The sequence below is a fragment of the Sceloporus occidentalis genome, unplaced genomic scaffold (genome assembly GCF_023333645.1).
Source record: "Sceloporus occidentalis isolate IW3139 unplaced genomic scaffold, rSceOcc1.0.p SCAF_84, whole genome shotgun sequence".
Classification (NCBI taxonomy): domain Eukaryota; kingdom Metazoa; phylum Chordata; class Lepidosauria; order Squamata; family Phrynosomatidae; genus Sceloporus; species Sceloporus occidentalis.
Genome location: NW_028317064.1, coordinates 241505 through 263291, shown reverse-complemented (window position 1 = coordinate 263291; position 21787 = coordinate 241505).

The window sequence follows — 21787 nt, the reverse complement described above, 5'->3', positions numbered from 1 at the left end:
TTCATATTTTCACATTGTAATAAAAGGACTTTCACGCAGACGCATGCCTGTGGCCAATTTTTAAAAGCTGGACTGCTCGCTAGTTTACAATCTTTAACAATTATTATTAATCAACACAGTTCCCTAAAAAAACGAAGTTCCACATTTGCTTTAATTTTAAAACATCTATTTTTTTTATGTGCATTTATATGATGTCTGGCACCTGCCTTATTTAATATTTGTTTTGAAGTATCCATTGTGTTTTTTTTAAATCCCCTTTATAAAGTATTTTTTATATATATATTTAAATCAGAATGTTACAGCCCAGGTTGTTTTTTTGTTTTTTTTTGCCTATGCCCATGGACTCTTATTGCTTTAAATTATTATTATTATTTTAAATGTTTTAAATTTAATATAATAATGCCCATGGACACTTATTTTAAATAATTATTATTTTTTATAAATATTGTTTTAAATATAATAATAATGCGTTATCGTTTTAAATAATTATTGTTTTAAATAATGTTTTACTTTTAATATATTATTATTATTATTATCAACATTTACTTTGTTTTACTGGATATCGGAGAGCAAATAGGTTAATTAGAACCAAGCTGCCAGAATATTAAGTTGCAATATATCAGAAACAAACCATACTGAACTGTTACACAAATTGTCACTTTATCAAGACTTTTTTTTTCTATTGTTTCAGAAACAGTCTAACCTGATGTGGATTTTTTTATGAGTGAGATAAGAGATGTTTAACCCCTTCGTGACAAAGGCTGATTTTACTTTTTGTACCCTTCGTGACAATGGCCGTTTTAACATTTCTGCGCTGCTGGTGTTTAGCTGTAATTTTCTTCTTTCCTGTTTACTGAACCCACACACATTATATATTGTTTTTTTCAGGACAAGAAGAGCTTTCTTTAGATGACATTGTTTTGATTGTATTATATTATTTACTATTAAAAAAAGTATAAAATATGGTGAAAAATTTACAAAAAAATGACTGTTTCTAACTTTTAGTTGAAAAATCTTTTACTCATCTATAAAAGGTAATGAAAAAACCTGCTAAATAGATTCTACTATTTGTCCTGAGTTTAGAATTACCCAATGTTTTTATGTTTTTTTGCTTTTTTTCTACACATTATGGGGCAAAAAGTACAGGTAGCGTTTTGCTATTTCAAAGCCATTTTTTCCAAATCTGGTAATTCTTCCCCCCATGTGCCATTTCGGGTATCTTTGAAGCCGGCCAATGCAATTTACCCCATCAAGTCATATATTTTTGAAAACTAGACAGCCCAGGGTATTCCAAGTGCTAGTATTTTAACCCTTTTCAAGCACTAATTCTACCATCAGCCTTTGTCAAACTTTATGGTAGTAATTTTTTTTGCATTTGTTTTTTCACACACATTTTACTTTAGGTATGAATAAACAGGTTCTGGTATCTGTCACTATCACAAAACACCCCAATATGTGTTTAGCAACATCTCCTGAGTACAGCGATACCTCACATGAATGATTTTGCCTGGCTGTTTGGGGGCAAAAGGGCCACATTTGGGGCATGCACATTTTTCAATGTTGAACTTTGGCATTTGGGGATCCACTGCCCATGCCCTATTTGGTACATCTTTGAGCCGGGCCATTTCAGTGTGCCCAATAAAGCCATATATTTTTGAAAACTAGACACCCCAGGGTATTTTAAATGCTGGTATTTTAACTTTTTGCATGCACACATTTTACCACCAGAATTTTTTCAAAGTTTGCAGTAGTATTTTTGTGTGTGTATTTTTCCCCCACACACCTATGTTATGTATGAATTTACAGCTCCTGGTTTATGCCGCTGTGACATGACACCCCAATATGTGTTCAGCAACATCTGCTGAGCTCAGTGATACCCCACATGCATGGGTTTGTCATTTTTGGGGGGAACTAAAAGGCCACATTTGGTACGTGTGCATTTTTCTAATTGGAAATTAGATGTGTGGCCATCCTTCCCCCCGTGTTATTTGGGACATTGTTGAACCCGGCCAATTCAATTTACCCCATCAAATCATAAATTTTTTAAAAGTAGACAACCCATGGGCATTTAATATGCCAGTATTTTAACTCTTTCCATGCGAGAATTGTTTTAACCTAAAAATTTTTTTTCAACTTGAAGGTTCCCTTGATAGTGACATCAGTGGGGAATTATTTTTACATTTTACTGTTTTTTTTACTATTTTTTTCTAATTATTATTAATTTTATTTTATTTTATTATTTATTTTTACTAATCACACTGTGATTAGAAAGCTGGGCTCCATTGACTTGCATGGTTGAATGCAGTACCTGTATTCAACCTGCAAGTGGAGCCAGAGTTCTCTAGAGGGTCAGGAGACCGTCTAGCGAACTTTTTCACCTTTATTGTTTTTTTTCCCGGGCCGCCGCCATCTTGCAGATGGCGAAGATCACCGGCAGCTGCGGCTGTGACCGCTCTCCGGAGCGGTCACAGCCCATCCAAAGGTAAGTGTTTGGTGTCGCTGGATGCCTCCTGATCGAGGCATTCCAGCGACACCATTTAAGTTTAGGAGGTGATCGTTGATCGCCTCCTAAACGCTTTTAAAACGTATGGCGGTTGTTGACGCCCCGGGGAGGGGCCAGACATGGCCCCTGGTGTCGATCGTGGCGTTGCTGAATGCCTCGAGGTCGAGGCATTACAGCAACGCCGTTTGGGTGCAGAAAGCAAACGTAGATCGCTTTCTGCACCCGTTTAAAGGCGTGCCGGTTCTGGCACGTCATTTGTCATAATCGACTTGTTTTTCCGTGCCGTGCCAGAACTGGCAATTGTCATTAAGGGGTTAATTATGAACAATATATTGCTACCACTTACACCTGACTAAATTTCAATAGTATCATTTTTTTTTTCTTGCGTGTGTATAGTTAGGGTTAAAAAAGTAATTTGTGACCCTTTCCCAAAACTAGTCGCCCCTGTGCAAAATCGTATATTAGATCAAGTGTGGAGCGATATGGCACGGCGACACAAAATCAGGACTTTGTGCGGTTTTATTAACATTAACGAGGAGAAGCGAATGGAAATCATAGTCTCATGGAAGCACCTTTATGTTTGATTCATTAGGCTCAGCAAAAAAAGTATATGATGATCATCCTACTGCTTCAGATAAAATTAATAGTAATAATAATAACCCGTTGCGTAATACATACTCAGCAAAAGACCCCAGTTTGAGATACTCATCTGTTTTGTTTTCCCAACAGAAAATAAATAAATCCATGTATAAATATGGACATTTGATATATTAAAGTTTAAAAATAACCATGAAATTTGAGTTGTGTATTTACGGTACGAGGCACATAGTCTGTCCGTTTTTCTATAATTTTATTTCATTTATTTTTAAACATTTGACACTTTATTGTTACCATTTTATCTTTCAGATCATTTTTTTGTCGGTTATTTATATAATGTATGTAACAGTACAAGCACAAAATAAAACCGATAAAATAGTATTTTCCCCAATTATTTGCTGGTATTACCCCAAACAAATACGCAAAGAAAATTCAATATTTGTTGTGCATGCATATAGATTGCTTACAAAGCCCATATAGGTAACAGAACGCAACATATTGCAGTTATGCACAGTTTCGCTAAAGACCACTTTCTAAGTTTAAGGTGGCGGCCACCTGATGATGTCAGTGCGACCGACAGCTGGATATGTCATGAAAGACATCATGATTGAGTTGTGTCATTGGCTTCTTGAACTAAGTTTGCCATCCATGTATATCATACGCAGACCGAGAGGGGTTGACGAGAGTCTCCGGGTCAAACGTTGCTTCCTTGGGTCTCTGGATCACTTTTCTGTTTTTCCGCACATGCCCACTGCTTGCCCTCTTCACCTCTTACTCCAATTTAGGGCAGCCATGGCCTAGTCTCTCCTCCACACACAAATAGCCTTGCCCTCATACATGCCTAGCCCTGTCCCCTGACAGGAGCCTCGGTTAGTCCAGTGTTCATTCTAGACTTTCCCAAGCCTAGAAAGTTGGTTACAATTTCTTTCTTGGGTTGATAGGCGGCTTCCAAAATATTTGTCGCAGATCCTGGGAAAAAAATGCGAGTGCAGTGGAATGGAAAATATAAATATAACTGAAAATGGATTATTAAATTAATATTGATAATATATGGTTTTCAATGCTTTTGTATCAGATGACTTCGCCTTAGAAAATGTGATACCCGTTCCATTAATTATTATTCACTTATAAATGTACTGATAATAATGTAATTGGCAACACTTGCTGAATCCTAGGAATAAACCCAGTTAAAAATGTTAGCAGGAACTGGGAACTGGGCGTTTCTTGGGAAGAACATACGCGTTCCTTGGAACTTCCTTAGTTCAGCTAACCGGAGGTCCCCCTCTTTGGGAGGATGGCTTGGTGAGGGGGCAGAGATACTGTAGCCTTAAATAGTAACAGGATTAGTGGCACAAAGGGCAAAACTAGCTACTTCCAAAGAAGTTAAAACTGTACGGGAGTGGAGCTTGTCGGGGAGTGGGTGTCCCTGAATGACGTCAGGAGAAACAGCATGGTGGCCTGTAGATCTGGGGAAGGAGAGCTTCACTCGGAGACTCTGGATAAAACCCAGAGGGTTCCCAGGTACGAAGATAGGGTAACCGCATGCATTCATCATGGGCAATGCCAGGAAGTAGATCAAGATGCCACCAATTCATCTCTAAATGGTATTCCATGTTTCATTTTTTACTGTATATGTTAGATAGATACGATAGCACGTGCTTAGACATTGTATGCATTAGTTATAACAAGCATGCCACCATTGTGCTGGACCTTTGTGCAAACTGTGAATTAGCTTTATAAGCTTTATATTCAAAAAAAACAACAAAACCTTTATCATTGTATGCCTAGAAAACCCATTTTCAACAGTGTGGAGAACGGTCTATGCTTTGAAGAAAATTATCTTTACCAAAATGAACAAAATAATCTCCATTTGGCCTTAAGTAAAGAACATGACTCGTCTTTCCATGTTTTGATATACTTTTCTTCCTGGCAGAAAACCTAAATGTATTTAAGGTCTGTAAAAAGGAATAGATTCTTCTTGTATTCTGTTTATTCCATTATCTAGATTACTGAGCATTTACTTTCTTTGCTTTATGATAGGAAATGGCTGGTCTTAAAAACATCTTAGCCCCTGGGGTAATTTTTATTCTGATATATTTACCAAGGTGGCCCCATAATTTATTTTAAGTAATTCAACATCTATATTCTGATTCTTGAGAGGAGAAACAATAATGAAATAAAATAAGTTATGGACACTTAAATTTTACAAATAAAATTAATTTAATTTCAATCATATATATTAAATCTAAAAAAAAATATTAAATCAAACACCGGAACCCATTTTTTTAATACAATGTTTCGTGGTATTTAGCCAATGGCCCATGGCTTTCTCCAGCGATTCCTGTTGGAATATTATTGGGTTACCCCCCTAAATCCTGCGCCACTGGAAGTCCAAGGTTTTTGAATCACTACTTTCATTTTGAGACTACATGTTCATTGGATATAAATAAAATATAAATAAATCAAAAAAAAAAAAAAAAAAGAGAAAAATAATAATAATCATTTATGAGAATGTGAGTAAGAACAGATATTCTAGTGACCTAAATGCAATACTGTTTTTCTTTAGGAAGCAGAGATTTCCTGCCCAAATCGCCACCAAATCAGCTCCATTTTAAGGTGTTTTCACAGACTCAAGCAAGTTATGACTAAACGAGATGCACCTCCTAAGTATCCCTTTTTCGGAGGGGTTGTCCCTTTCTTTTGAGGTCGCTCTTTTCTATGAGTCTAGATTGACTGTGGAAACATCATTTGGTGATGCTTAAAACCATGATTATATTCAGTAATCAATTCTTTGCCCTATCCATTTGCTTCGGATGGCCCAGTACTGTAACTCAGGTCTTGGCCAACTTGGGGAGTTGGAAACAAGTGGCACTTCAGCCGGAGTCTCTGGGCAAAACCCAAAGAGTTCCCAGGTATGGTTAAAAACTGATTAATTAAAATGTGAAATTAAGTTTCTGTAACCGTGGGTTCAGCTGATGTCTTTTCAGCTAAACAAATGTATCCAGGTATATAGAAAACTTACAGAAATGACCTACAAATAGTCCTACAACGTAAAACATCATTTTACTAACCATGTGTCAGTGACAATATTACGGACCATGTCACGGTCGTATTTATTTGGACAGATGGCTAACGTATTCTAATCTATATATTGGATCTGTTTCAAAGTAAACATTTCAGGTTCACTGGAACATGACCAATTACCATTAACATAAAGATTCCCAAGCAAGAATGATTGGACGATGATGATAAAGGTTATGATAATCGGAATTTAGAAGTCACGGAAAAAAAGTAATCTTTACCAAACGTATCGGTTCTTCTTAGTCTGTCCGTTCTGGTTTTGTCGGACCCTTTGAATGTAGGGACTGTAAGAAGTGCTGCGGAAATTGTCGGTGCTATATAAATAAAATATAATAATAATAACGCACAAAAGACTTTTATCCAGTAAATAAAACTAAACATTTTAAACATATGCCATCTTTTTTTCTACAAAGTAATATTTCTTAAAAGGAGTGGATTTTTTATTAAAAAAAAAAAATTAGACTTTTAAAAAATTGAAATGAGTTACATGACAATGTGAAACATTGATTATATTCTAGTTATATTCTAGTTACTTAAAATTGTTTGTGTTTACTTTTTTTTTTGTAATTACGGGTAACGTTGTAATTTCTTGCATTTTATTTTCTAAAATTAAGGAGTGAAAAGGGCAGGGGCATGCATTGGCTTAGAACACCAGGTCCTAGGGGGCATCAACCCCTCTGCAGGGGTTGCCCTGTAGGGCAACCTGGCTCACTGATATGCCTCAAGGGGAGGTCTGGCACCTCCTGGTCTGGAGGGCAGGTAGACCTGAGTTGCCCCCAGGCTTTTTTCCTCCCTCAGTAACTAACACTCACACACACTAACACATACACTCTCACACTAACACATGCTTAGACATACACATTCACTCTAAAACATACAATAAAACATATTCACACCTCACTATTAATAACACCTAACACACCTTTCACATCACCCCCTTACCTAGGAGCTCTTCCTTATAGCTGCTTTACTGCCTCAACAAGTGGTCCGGTCCGACTTGGACCTGTTTAAAGAAGTTTGGACCAGCCAGGAGGGACAATCGCCCCTCCCCCATGTAGCCTACCCCTGAGTGCCACTGCTCAATGGGCTGATAACTCAACACAATGGGCTCAAGGGAATTATTAGCAGTACTTTATTTCACAATGAAAAAGTTACAGGCAAATGATTTTGAAATATAATTTACTTTTTGAATTAACAAGGTTTTAGAAACTATTCTTTGGATAAAAAGAAACCAAAAACAAAAGTTTTGTTTAGGAGACACAAGTATTACAAAAAAAATAAAAAAATAAAAATAAAAAAATAAAAAATAAAAAATATATATATATATATATATATATTTAATATAAAACTTTTTATTCACATCAATAATTATATTTTAATTAAATATAATGAACACAATTACAGAAATAAAAATAGATTTATTTATTTTTTTAAAAGACCTAAAATCCATATTTTGTCTTAGGCTCAAAAATGTTTTACATTTTGAAAGGATATTGCTAAATTAAAATTAATATTTTAATATTGTTACGCAATTTTAAATACTTATATAGCATTTTAATACAGTATATATATATATATATATATATATGTATATATGTGTGTATATATATATATGTATGTGTGTGTATGTATGTGTGTATATATATATATATATATATATATATATATATATATATATATATATATTATACCGAGGATCCTACTGTCATGCACAAATTTACGAGCATCACGATTAGCCGGTAATACGTTGGCCTGACACAGTGCTGTCACTGCGGGGGTCCTGTCTGATCTAAAGCGTCACCAGCACCGGAATAGAACATCCTGCCCCAGATATTTCAGCCTTCTATATTTTGTCATTTCCAAATGTGAAATAATAAAAGTATTATTCTCCTGCTTTTGGCTAAAAAAAACCTGTGACTTTTCTGCCAAGCTGGCAGTAACACTGATTCCGCATTTAAATTTGTATAGGTTTTTGGAATATAAAAACCTTTAGAGTGGTTTAAGAAACTGTTACTGTTTCCTTGTTATTCTCAGACACATACTTTAGAGATAAGCATTGCTTTTAATATGGCATATCTTAAAGATACGTATTTTTGAGTCAAAAGTCTTTCCCCTAAATCAATCTGTTATAAAGTATAGAGTCACGCACTGTTTAAAATTCAGTAGACAGTAAGAGGTTAACTTGCTCTTACATAAAATGTGAGTTTGAAAGAATAATGGAAGTTTAAAGTGAATAAAACTATACTATTCAAGGTCTTAGACTTTTATTAAGAACATACTGGATGGGTGGGATACGCTTATGGATAAGGAATGCGCTCGGAAAGAAAGTCAAGTGTGATACCCAGCCTACTGCCCACCACGGAATACCGGGATATGATGTCTTAACGGAGCACAGCACCTTTACACACACTCTATGGAGGCCTATGCTCAGTGACATATCCCCGACTAGGCCCAGGTCTATGGCAGGTCAATAGGGGGGCAGAAGTTCACAAAATCGGGGGTAGGGGGATAACCCTCTGGGGTGTTCAATGACCCAAGTGTTCAGCAGTACAATGGGTCGGTTACAAGAGAGATCTTTAATCACCCCAACTGGCCTATTTACGCTATGGAGGCTGTGCCGGCTCATCACAGATTCCATGGACTTCATTAAATGGCGCGAAACACCTTTAAGATACCACACGCCATACTATGACACAGGGCCTTTTCATGTACCAGAGACACCGACCATGGAGGTGGAGGGGCCCGGGGACACTGCTTTAACCCCTTAATGACAAAGCCCGTACATGTACGGGCTCAAAATGCATTGTTTTCAATGGGTTTAGGGACTGCCCATTGTCCCTAAGGGGTTAAGTTGGGCCTAGGGCGGCACCAAAGATAAATACACCTGAAAAGTAAAATGGTAGCAGAAATCTCAAGGTAAACTAATAAAAAGTGACAACTTTCACCATAACGCAAATAGAATGTAAAAAAACGATAGTTCCCTGATAAAATGTAAAATGATTTTTTAAAAAAGGTAAAAAAAATAAATAAAAAAAAATTATTAAAAAATGTGTTTGTTTCATTTTGCAAATGTAAGTTTTTAGATTGTCCCAATTGTGGATTTGATTTACTGGAGCCTGAGGAAAATGACACAACCTCTCATCTAACAAATTAAATATTCCTGTGCAATTACAATAAAGCAGTAATGATGCCCACGGGGGGGCCAGCATGGGCTATAGTGGGCCTTGACTGTTGTGCGGAGGAGGGGTAGGCTTTATTGGCGGGAATTTCGGGGGTGGAGTTAGGGGAAGATTATATAAGTGCCTGCTTTCCCGGGCTCAGGAACCATTTTTGTGGTTAGCTTACCTGGTTGCGTGTCTGTGCGCTGCTGGACTTTTGCTGTCTGTCTCCCTTTGCTTTTCTCTTTTTTCTGGCTTTGCTTCTCTCTCTCCCCCCCCTGTTGTCTTTTTACCACCCCTGCAGGTTGGCGGATGGACCGGGACATGGAGGAGCTGCTCGCCGGCGTGAGGAAGGCTGCGTTGGAGCGTGGATCTGCATGGCTGAGGGAGCAGCTGGGATCTGCGCTGGAGCCGGTTCGAGGGTCTGGAAGGCCGGTGAGGAGGACCCGTCCGCCTCGTCGTTTGAGCCCTGGTGAGGAGGAGAGGCCCGGCGACGTTCGTGGTGCGGCCTCCGCTGTCAGGCAAGTACCCGGGGCAGCAGGGGGTGCTGGACCGTGCTCCGCTGTTGGGGGGGCCCGGGTGCTGTTGCATGGGGGGTCCCGTGCGGGGTCCCCCTTTTCTCAGGGGTCGTTAGGGGGGTGGGTTCCGTTAGGGGGTCGGCGGGCAGGTCTGTTTCCCCTGTGGGTAGTGTAGTTGGGCCTTGGCAGCTTCGCGGTGCGTCGGGTTCTCCCTCTGGTTCGGTGGGGGCCAGGGGTGTTGGGCCGGCGGGGGGTTCTCCTGGGTCCATAGCCAGCGGTCGGGGGTCTGTGCGGTCTGGTGAGGCGTCGGGGGTTGGGGTTCGCCGTCGCTCCCGTAGTCGGTCGAGCGGCGTATATGGCCGTTCTAGGCGGGTTAGGCGTTCTCGTTCTCCGTCGCGTCGTAGTCGGTCTGCTCGTGGTTCTTCTCGCGTTAGGGGGGGTTCTCGGTGTTCTGGTCGGGTGGTGCGGGGCCGTTCTCCTGTTCGTAGGGGGGGGTCGGATGGGGGTCGTCGGGTTTCTCGTGATGGGGCTTCCGGTGTGCAGGCTTCGGGGGTTGTTTCGTCGGGGCGGCGGGTTAGGTCGTCTGGTTCGCGGTCTTTGGCTGCACATTCCCGGTGTTTTTCTGCTTCCAGGAGTCAGCGGGATGCTGGGGTTTAACAGATGCCGGATTTGCAGCCTGGGACTGCGGCTTCGGTAGCAGCCACTCCACAGGTTCCCTCGACGTCCACTCAGGATTCTACGGCCCAGCGGTTCGGTGCAGCCGGGGGATCGGTTGGTGAGTGTCTTTTGCAATTGATAAGTGCGTTGCCCGGGGCGCCTGTGGGTAGGGGGTCGGTTCGGGGTTTGTTGCAAGGGCTGCAGTTTTTGGTGGAGGCGTGTGGGCAAGGGGCCAATTTGGCCTCGGGGGTTCAGGGTGCGTGGGTGCCAGGTTCTCCGGTGGCAGGTGGTGCTGGGGAGCGTTTGGCGGGGGAGGTTCCCTCGCCAGTAGGGCCCGTTGTGGAGGTTGCGGGGGCGTCTGCTGAGGTTGCGGTCAGTGAGGTTGTGGTTGATAAGGGGTCCTTGGCCGGGGCAGTGCCGGATTCGGCGCGGCAGACGGCGTATGTCTCTTTCGCGGGTCCTTTAGGGGTGCATTTGAAGGCGGAGGTAAAAGAGAAGATTTGGAAGGGGGAGTATGTGGAGTTATTTTCTTTACTTCCTCTGGAGGAGTCTCTGGACACGAAGGAGGATGAAAAGAAGGATAGTAAGAAGGAGGATGAGGAGGAGAAAAAGAGAAAGAAGTGGAGGAAAATTCCTAAAACCTTCGGAAATTGGCTGCGGGCCTTTTGTATTTTGGCGAGCGTTATCGGGGAGAAATCCCCTGATAAGTGCTCTTCTTTATTTTGTTATGTCGATGGCATATGGGAGGCTTACAGGGTGTACGGGGGTTGGGCGTGGTGGCGTTATGACGAGCAGTTTCGTCAGCGCTTGGCGGCTAATCCGGGGATGCGGTGGGACCAGATGGACCTCCCGCTGTGGTTAAAGTTGATGATGGCGCAGAAGGCGTCGCCCTTTCCTGGGGGGGCCGGCGGGGGTTCCCAAGGAGCTTCGTCGGCCGCGCATAAAAAAGGCATATGCTGGCTGTTTAACGACAGCCAGTGCAAGTGGGGTGCCTCGTGCAGGTTTAAACATGAGTGCTCCTGATGTGGGGGTAATCACAGCCTGTCCAAGTGCTTTAAGCGCGCCAAGGCAGGTGCAGGCTCGGGTCAGTCTGGGTCAAAAGGGGAGATCGCCGGTGAACCGCGACGCGATGCTGCCGTGGCTAAGCCGTTACGGTAGGCGGGCGGATGCAGCGTTTCTGGACGCTGGGTTCGCACAGGGGTTTCGTATCCCTTTTGTACCGCGGGCTTCACGGATATTGCGGCGTAATTTGAAGTCTGTGTCGGCGTATCCTGAGGTGGTGCGGGAGAAATTGGGCAAGGAGGTCCGGTTGGGCCGTATGGCGGGTCCGTTCGGGGACCCGCCGTTGCTTGGTTTTCGTGTGTCCCCCTTGGGGGTTGTCCCGAAGCGGGAGGTGGGCAAGTTTCGCCTTATTCACCATCTGTCGTACCCGAAGGGTTCCTCTGTTAATGACGACATTGATAGGGAGCTGTGCTCGGTTTCGTACACTTCGTTCGATAGGGCGGTGGATAGACTTGTGCATTCGTCTTCGGGCGAACATGAAAACGAGCACGAAGAGGCCGTTTTTTTGTTCGTTCCGAAGGAACGTAGAACAGAATACAGTGCCGGCAAACCGTAGGCGAAGACGAAGACTCACAATCACGAAGATTCGAAGATTCTTCGTGATCGTCTTCGTTTTTGCCGCGCAACCGCCAAAATTTCAAACAGGAGTGAGCTGATCCTCGTCTGTCCAATCAGCTCACTCTTGTGACGTAACGCTAAGGGTCTCGTCCAATGCCTGTGCTGCTGTTTTTTGAATTCTGAAGGCGCCTTTATAAGACCAGAGCTTGCCTGAGAGATCCATTCATTTTTCGCTGTGACTGCTTTGGCAACACTGCTGTGCTGCATCCGAGCGTTACAGAGAGAGATTGTTCTGTTCTGTGTGAGACTGGTAAGCCTTAGCCTGCCATTTCTCACTGTGTACTTCATCCTCACTTCAGTGCTACTTAATTAATATATTTAATAATAATAATTTGATTAATTTAATTTTTTTAAAATTAATTTGTCATCAACTTTAGTGTAAGTGCTGTTGAGTTGACAGTGCACCCAGTGCCTCAGTGGCACTGGGGTGCCCTTGCCCTGGGCTGGCACTAGTGCCTATTGCCTGTCCTGCTTAAATAAATTAAATAGAATTTATAAATTACAATTTAATAGAATCTATAATTTAATAGTTCATTATAATATTATATATATATATATATTTGTCAGTCATATATATATATACTATAGTATACTAGTGTAGAGTGTACTGTAGACATTCATCTACTAGTGTCTAATTTAAAATCAGTAATATTAATTAATATAATTAATAATTGAATTCATTATAAAATTATATATATATTTGTCAGTTATAGTTAGTAATAGTATACTAGTGTAGAGTGTACTGTAGACATTCAGAACATCTACTAGTGTCTAATCTAAAATCAGTAATATCAATAATTCTCTAATTCTTTCTTATCTTAATAGTTAATTAAATTAGCTATAAATAAAAGTAATAATATTAATTAATTACTACTAGCGTATAGTTCAGCTAATCTTATTAGTACTGGTGCTGCAGCTCTATAGTTTGTGCTTTGTTTTAGCAACAGTAAGAGACCAAGTCAATTTTTCTTAATTAATCTTTCATTTTATTTCATTTGTTTTGCTCACCTCAGTCCATCAGTGAAGTGAACTTGTTGGGCTAGTGAGTGCAGCCGCATAAGTGCTGTGTTTTTTTTTGATCAGCAAGCAGTGACGTTAACTGTTTTGCAAAGATTTTCTCATTTATTTTACATTTTATTTCAATTTTATTAAAAGTACCCTTAGTGTTTTGCTCACCTCAGTCCATCAGTGAAGTGAACTTGTTGGGCTAGTGAGTGCAGCAAGCAGTGAAGATAACTGTTTTGCTGTGACATTTTATTTTATTTCTAATTCTTTTCAAGAAAAATTGACTGTGACGAGCTGTACTAAGCAAAGCTTCAAGCTACTAGCTGTAGTACTAAAATAATTCTAATCTTCTTTAATCTTAATCTATAATATATTATAAATAATAATATTCTAATTCATAATCTATAATATAAGTAATTCTAATTCTAAATTCTAATTCATAATCTATATTCTTCTATCTATAATACATAATATATAAGTAAATTAGTTCTAATCTATTAATATTATATAACTTAATATTAATTAATAAATCATATACTGAATCTGATTTAACCTCACTTTAGCTTAGTGGGTTTGAGAGCGTCTGCCTAGAGGTAGACTTATAGTAAGGAAATATAGCTTTAGGCTAGCATAGTGGTAGGCTAAGCTCTTAGGCCCGTGTAAATTCAAATTAAAAATAAAATACTGCTAGTTATTAAATAGTTAATCTTGAGTTAATAATTTCAATAACTTTAGGATTTTGGCAGATTGCACACAGCACAGTGCAGTAGTGCATAGTTTTACTTTTTAAGCAGTAGCACTGAAGAGAACTTCCTCTAATTTTTTTGTCTTTAATTCGTTTTTCCTTTTTTTTATTTTTATTTTTTTATTTTTTTTTTTATAGTTTTTTAAACACTACACTACACTACACTACACTACACTACACACACAACACAAAATTTGAAATGGATCCTCCTTTTGGGACTAAGGAGGGACAAGCTCCATCTACCACCACCACCACCACCACCAGCACCACCACCAGCACCACCACCAGCTCTAAGATGCAGCCTTTGCGTCAGTCTAGTCGGCCAAGTAGGCCAAGCTCTCGCTTATCATTTGGGGAAGCATTGCTTGAAGGATCATCAAGTAAAGGAAAGGCACCAAAAGCAGGCAGTAGTAGTGCGGCTAGGCCCACAAGCTCTATGGTTTTTTACGGAAAGCCTAAAGCACCAGAAGCACGTTCAAAGTTAAAGGGTAGCACAAGTAGTACCAGCCCAGTGACTAAAAAGAAGTGCCTTTTGCCCCAAGCAGCATCTTCCCCATCCACCAGCAGCATGCAAGGTACCAAGCAGAGCCAAATTAGCAGCAAGACTCAGAGGGGTCCCAAACCAAAGCGATCTCATTCCTTTGTAGGGAAAACCACCACCACCACCACCCCCGCCTCTACCACCACTAGTGCTGCGCCTACTGTTCCCACTGGTACCGCCACGCCATGTCCTCCTAGTACCTCTAGCAAGCCACCAAGTCCTTACAAAATTTTTGTAAAGACAGTTAGAGAGAGGGCTACACATAGTGGAACTCCACCTAGCGAGGTAGCAGAGGAGCCTGAGACTGAGAGGCCAAGTGCAGAGTCTATTCTTCCTGCTCGCACTACTACTAGTCACGAGTCTCACGACGATATCAGTCTTAGCTCCAGCCTAGCAGGAATTCCATTCGATCTGGCTAATGAAGAGCTAGACTATGAGCCAGAGGAAGTAGAGGAGATGAGTGGTCAGGAATCAGATTCCTCAGGGAGCAGTGTCCAAATGACTAGTGCACAATTTTCCCCTGAGCCTCCACCTTCTCCGCTACGATCATCACCATCACCACCACCAGCAGCAGCAGCAAAACCTAGCAAATCTAAAGCAATTAGCAGTCCCACTATGGCCAGTACTGTTACCACCAGTCCCACCACCACTAGTTCTGCCTCTGTTCATCCACCCCGAGCAGTAAGAGCAGCACCCAAGGCACACTCCAAGGCTATGCGCGCCCCAATTTGGGAGCACTTTGAAAATGTTGAAGAAGGGCGCTATGGAAAGTGCAAACATTGTGGGAAGCTAATAAGCAGAGGGAAAGTGTCTGGCCATTTTACCAGTGCTAGCATGAAGCATCACCTCAGCACTCAACACAACGCTGTGCTATTGGGGAAAGATGCAGAGGTAAAACTTAGTGCAGGCAGCATAGCTGGTGGCCGTGGAAAAACCCCAACAGCTTCTTCTTCTGAGCCAATAGCAGCAGCAGCAGCAGCAGCAACTAGTGCTGGCAGCCAGAGACCAAGGCAGGTTGGAGCACTGCATGCCCAGCCCACCCTGGAAGAATTTGGGGCATTCCACTCCAAGAGAACGATGCCCAAACAGCAGGCCAATAAAGTAACGCGACTTATTGGTCAGTTCATTGCTGTTGGAGGGGCATCCTTCTCCATGATTGAAGGGGAGCCTTTCAAACAATTGATGGCGGCTGTGGCTCCACAATACACAGTTCCGTCACGTTCCACTTTCAGCAGGAACATTGTCCCCTCGCTGTATCGGTCCTGTGTTGCAGCAGTGAAAGAGGAGCTTTCCAAGGCTGCTGGTCAGTGTGTTCATTTCACTACAGATTTGTGGAGTGCACCTAGCGCCCAGCATGCCTTTCTTTCTTTGACAGCACACTGGTGGCAGCCCGGTGTGTCTAAGGAAGTTGCTGCAGCAGGCTACCGATCATTCCTTCTCCATGCAGAAGTGATGGATGAAAAGCACACTTCCCAAAATATTCTGCATGCGATTAGGAAAATGTTTAGCCTTTGGGTGGGAGCAGAGGCGGGCACCAATGTTGAAGTTGGTTTTGTGGTAACTGACGGAGGTGCCAATATGGTGAAAGCGCTGCGAGATGGTCATATTGTTGGTGTGCGCTGTGCAGCCCACATCATCCATCTTGTAGTGAAGGCAGCAATGTCAGAAGGAACTAATGTGGCAGCAGTAGTTCTGTCCCGCTGCAGAAAGATCGCTGGGCACTTTCACCATAGTGTTAAGGCTAGCCAACTTTTGAGGGAAGAGCAAGAGAGGTCAGGTCTTCCCGTACACTGCCTACGTCAGGATGTCAGTACACGGTGGAACTCCACGTTAGACATGCTAGAGAGGATTTTGGAGCAGCAGAGGGCAATCCATAATCTTGCCTCAGAGCACAATATTGGGATTACCTCTCCATTGAATAGGGAGGATTGGACAGTGATCGCCCAGCTAGTGGCAGTCCTTAAACCATTCAGGGATGCCACAGAAAATTTAAGCTCAAACACTGCCAGTCTGGCCCAGGTAATCCCAGTGTTCTCCCATCTAGGCAGCAAGATGGATGTGTTCCTTGGAAACCGTGAGGCTGTTCAAGGTGGCACTCTACATCCTGACGTAGCAGCCATAGTCAGGAAGCTGAAGGATCTGCTAAAAGTACACCTTCGCAAGCGAATGGAAGAGAGTCCCGAAATGATGCTAGCGTGCCTTTGTGATCCAAGAATTAAGGGAAAGCTAGCTTTGAAATTCAATGTTCTCAGTAGCTACCGGGAGCAATTGGTCAACAAGGTGCGTGACTGGCAGCGTAAAATGGGAATGCTGTCCGAGGAGGGTGAGGTGCAGGAGGAGGAAGAGATGATGTGGTCTGCTACCCCTAGCAGCAGCATCAGCAGCAGTGCCACAAGCAGCACAACACAGCTGAGTGGAGCAGCTGCGTTTTGGGAAGAGGCACTTGGCAGTATAGTTGGACCATCTGACAGAGCTAGCAGCAGAAAGGAGAGTAGTGCTGCTGAAATGGTCAAACTTTACCTCTGTGAAGTTCCTTCTGCTCCTAATGTTGATCCTCTTAGCTACTGGGATGAAAAGAAGAGTGTGTGGCCTGCACTCTCATGGGTTGCGCAGCAGCTTCTATCATGTCCGCCAACCACTGTTCAAAGTGAGCGCGTGTTTTCTATGACTGGAAACATACTGAGTCCACAGCGCTCACGCATGGCACCTCATCTGATGGAGCAGATTGCCTTTCTTAAATTCAATCTGCCCAAATTGGGTTACCCAGCTCTTAGCTTGGAAAGTTAAATTTTTTCTCTCTAATGTTTAAGGTAGTTTCTCCCCCTGGTTGCACTTGCTGCGGTGTGGCAATGCCTGCTACCTCCGCTGGTGTAGCCAATTTACGCTAGGGCCTAGTGTCTGAGCTCTGGAAGTCTGCTGCCAAACGTCTAAGACTGACAGTGTTTGGGTGCTTTGCCCTGGGGTGAAACAGGTGAGCGGGTCGCCAATTGCCCTCTCATTCGCCTTTCCAATTTTTCAATGCTGCTGGTGGTGGTGGTGGTGGTGGTGGTGCCAGCATCTCTTCTCTGCCAGTTCGCTTCCTGGCTAGAGTCATGCCCAAAATGTCCCTAATTGTAAGGGCAGTTTCTCCCCCCTGGCTGCCTCTGTCTGCGGTGTGGCAACGCCTGCTACCTCCGCCGGAGTGGCCAGCTTACGCTAGGGCCTTGTGTCTGAGCTCTGGAAGTCTGCTGCCAAACGTCTAAGACTGACAGTGTTTGGGTGCTTTGCCCTGGGGTGAAACAGGTGAGTGGGTCGCCAATTGCCCACTCATTCGCCTTTTCAATGCTGCTGCTGGTGGTGGTGCCAGCATCTCTTCTCTGCCAGTTCGCTTCCTGGCTAGTGTCATGCCTCAAATGTCCCTAATTGTAAGGGCAGTTTCTCCCCCCTGGCTGCCTCTGTCTGCGGTGTGGCAACGCCTGCTACCTCCGCCGGAGTGGCCAGCTTACGCTAGGGCCTTGTGTCTGAGCTCTGGAAGTCTGCTGCCAAACGTCTAAGACTGACAGTGTTTGGGTGCTTTGCCCTGGGGTGAAACAGGTGAGCGGGTCGCCAATTGCCCTCTCATTCGCCTTTCCAATTTTTCAATGCTGCTGGTGGTGGTGGTGGTGGTGGTGGTGCCAGCATCTCTTCTCTGCCAGTTCGCTTCCTGGCTAGAGTCATGCCCAAAATGTCCCTAATTGTAAGGGCAGTTTCTCCCCCCTGGCTGCCTCTGTCTGCGGTGTGGCAACGCCTGCTACCTCCGCCGGAGTGGCCAGCTTACGCTAGGGCCTTGTGTCTGAGCTCTGGAAGTCTGCTGCCAAACGTCTAAGACTGACAGTGTTTGGGTGCTTTGCCCTGGGGTGAAACAGGTGAGTGGGTCGCCAATTGCCCACTCATTCGCCTTTTCAATGCTGCTGCTGGTGGTGGTGCCAGCATCTCTTCTCTGCCAGTTCGCTTCCTGGCTAGAGTCATGCCCAAAATGTCCCTAATGGTAAGGGCAGTTTCTCCCCCCTGGCTGCCTCTGTTTGCGGTGTGGCAACGCCTGCTACCTCCGCCGGAGTGGCCAGCTTACGCTAGGGCCTTGTGTCTGAGCTCTGGAAGTCTGCTGCCAAACGTCTAAGACTGACAGTGTTTGGGTGCTTTGCCCTGGGGTGAAACAGGTGAGCGGGTCGCCAATTGCCCACTCATTTGCCTTTCCCATTTCCTTTTCCATTTCATTATTTTCCTTCTGATACACAACCAACCAAACATAACACACACAATAACACATATAACACATATAACACACAGTGACATCACACATAACACACATACACACACACTTACAATGCACAAAACACAAGGACCTTTTCCTTGTTATTTGCCCTGGCCTTCACTCACTAATAGCATTACATTAACACTATAACTCACACTTCACCCTATAACATTTTTCCATCCACATACCTGCCAACAGACCCAACTTTTTCAGGGACAGTCCTGCTTTTTTCCAGTCCTGTCCCATCTAATTTAGCTAAACTAGGTATGCAAAATGCAAATACACATAGGTAGTTATAGCTCGGTAGGTAACGCTACTATAAACATTTAATAAATATAATCAAGTACTAAATAATAAATCTAACTTTAAAATACATTTAAATAAACCCCTATTTTTTTTTAAAAAAAAACATTAAAATTTAATTATTATTATTTAGACATAATCCATCTTTAACCAAACCAGTGCACTGCTACTAATCTTAAACATAACCGTACATTAACCCTAAGCTATTTTTTAGTTCTTGTCCAACATTTTTCCATCAGCATACCTGCCAACACACCCAAGATTTTGGTGGACAGTCCTGCTATTTTCCAGTCCTGTCCAATAAGTAAGTTGGGTTGTTGCAAAGTATGCCATTGTAAATAGGTAGCAAATGTTAGGCATGTAAAGTGGTCCAAAATCAATTTAAAAATGTAAAATATTCCCTATTCTTTTATTAAACATCTATGGACAGTACACCTCGGTATGTGTGTGCAACTCTATTGGTCGTTTCGGCAGGGGGCTCGCCTGCCATCAACGAATGAAGTGCATTCTGCAGTTCTGCAATTCACTCGTTGATGCCAGACCAGCCCCCTGCCGAAACGACCAATAGAGCTGCACACACGTACCTTCACGGCAGCTGCTGCTGCTGTGATGTGTTATTAACCCCGTATTAACCCCTGCTAGGCAACCAGGAGGAAAACGAAGATTAAACGAGCACGAAGAATGTCCGCGAATATTCGCCCGAAGAGAAGACAGGAACGGGCGAATATTCGCGGAATACGAAGATTTTTTTTTCCCCGAAGACGAGCACGAAGACGAACACGAAGAGCCCCCTGGTGCCCAAGTCTAGCGGTGGATTTGGTGCGGGAAGCGGGGCCCGGGGCGCTGATGGCAAAGGCGGACATTGAGTCCGCTTTCCGGCTACTGCCGATTCATCCGGAGTGCCATCATCTGTTGGGTTGTTGGTTTGACGGGGCGTTTTATGTTGATCTGTGCCTTCCAATGGGCTGTTCCATTTCCTGCGCCTATTTTGAGAAATTCAGTTCTTTTGTGGAGTGGGTCGTGAGTGAGGAGGCAGGTTGTCGTTCTTTAGTTCATTATTTGGATGACTTCCTGTGTGTGGGGCCAGGGGATTCGGATGGGTGTTTGCGCTTGTTGCGCACGTTACAGGTGGTGGCTGCGTCTTTTGGCATTCCCTTGGCCCCCGATAAGACTGAGGGCCCATCTTCTTGTTTGTGTTTCCTGGGGCTGGAAATCGATTCGGTCCTTGGTGTGTGCCGGCTTCCGGCTGATAAGTTAGCTGCGCTGTCGGCGGTTGTGCGGGAGGTGCGGTCTGCTCAGAAGGTTACGTTGCGGGTACTGCAATCGTTGTTGGGGCGCCTTAATTTTGCTTGTCGGGTTATTCCGGTTGGTCGGGTGTTTTCTCGTTCGTTATCCAGGGCTACGGCTGGGGTTCGGGCCGCTCATCATAGGATTCGAGTGTCTCAGGCGATGCGGGCTGATTTGGCGGTGTGGGAAGTGTTTTTGGCCCGGTTTAATGGGACGGTGTTTTTTCAGTCTGCTATGGTGTCGGCGGATTCCTTGGAGTTGTACACGGATTCCTCGGGCAGTGTGGGTTTTGGGGCTTATTTTGGGGGTCAGTGGTGTGCTGAGCGGTGGCCTGCGGCTTGGCTTGCTAGTCCGCTCATTAGGAATCTGGCTTTTCTGGAGTTGTTTCCGTTGGTGGTGGCTCTGACGCTCTGGGGGTGGCGGATGCGTAATCGCAGAGTTGTGTTTTATTCTGATAATTTGGTGGTTGTTCATTCAGTTAACAGATTGTCGGCTGCTTCAGTTCCGGTGGTTAAGTTGCTGCGGTGGTTTGTTTTGTTGTGTATGGAATTGAATGTGTTGTTTAAGGCTGAGCATGTTCCTGGGTATCTGAATGTCATTGCTGACTCTCTTTCTCGCTTTCAGTGGGATCGGTTTCGGCGGGAAGCTCCTGGGGCGGACGCCGTGGGCTTCCAGTGCCCGGAGGTGATGTGGCAGCTCGGGACCGCTTGTTTGCGGGATGGGTGAAGTCGTCATTGGCGCCTGCGACATGGGCGGCTTATGATAAGGTTTGGCAGGAGTGGGACCGGTTGGTGAGTTGTGTGGGTTTGGTGGAGGGGGATGGCGCTCGTTTGGATGTTTTGTTATGGTATCTGACCGGGTTGGCTTTGGAGGGTGCTTCTCCCTCTAAGGTGGATAAGGTTTTGGCAGCTTTGGCCTTTTTGTTTAAGCTGCAGGGTTGGGCTGATGTGACGAAGCATTTTGTGGTTCGACAGGTCTTGAAGGGGATTAAGAGGGGGCGGCGGGTTCCTGATGCTAGGCGTCCGTTGTCTGCGGGGCTGCTTCGTCGGTTGTTTGGGGTGCTGCAGGGGGTTTGTTTTGACGGTTTTGAAGTGCTTTTGTTTCAGGCTGCTTTTGCTTTGGCCTTTTTCGGTGCTTTTCGGGTGTCGGAATTGGTGAGTCCCAGTAAGTCTGTGCAGGGTGGTTTGGCTTCGCGGGATGTCACGTGTGAGGGTGATTCTGTGGTTGTCTGGTTGAGGTCTTCTAAGACGGATGTGTTGGGGCGAGGCAAGCAGGTACGGTTGTATGCTCTGCCTGGGGATGTCATTTGCCCTGTGCAGTGTGTGCGGCATTATTGGGATGTTCGGCCTGCTGGTGGGGTGTCGTTTTTGGTTCATCGGGATTTATCACCGGTGTCTCGATTTCAGTTCTTGCGTGTGATGAGGCTGGGGCTTGGTAAGCTT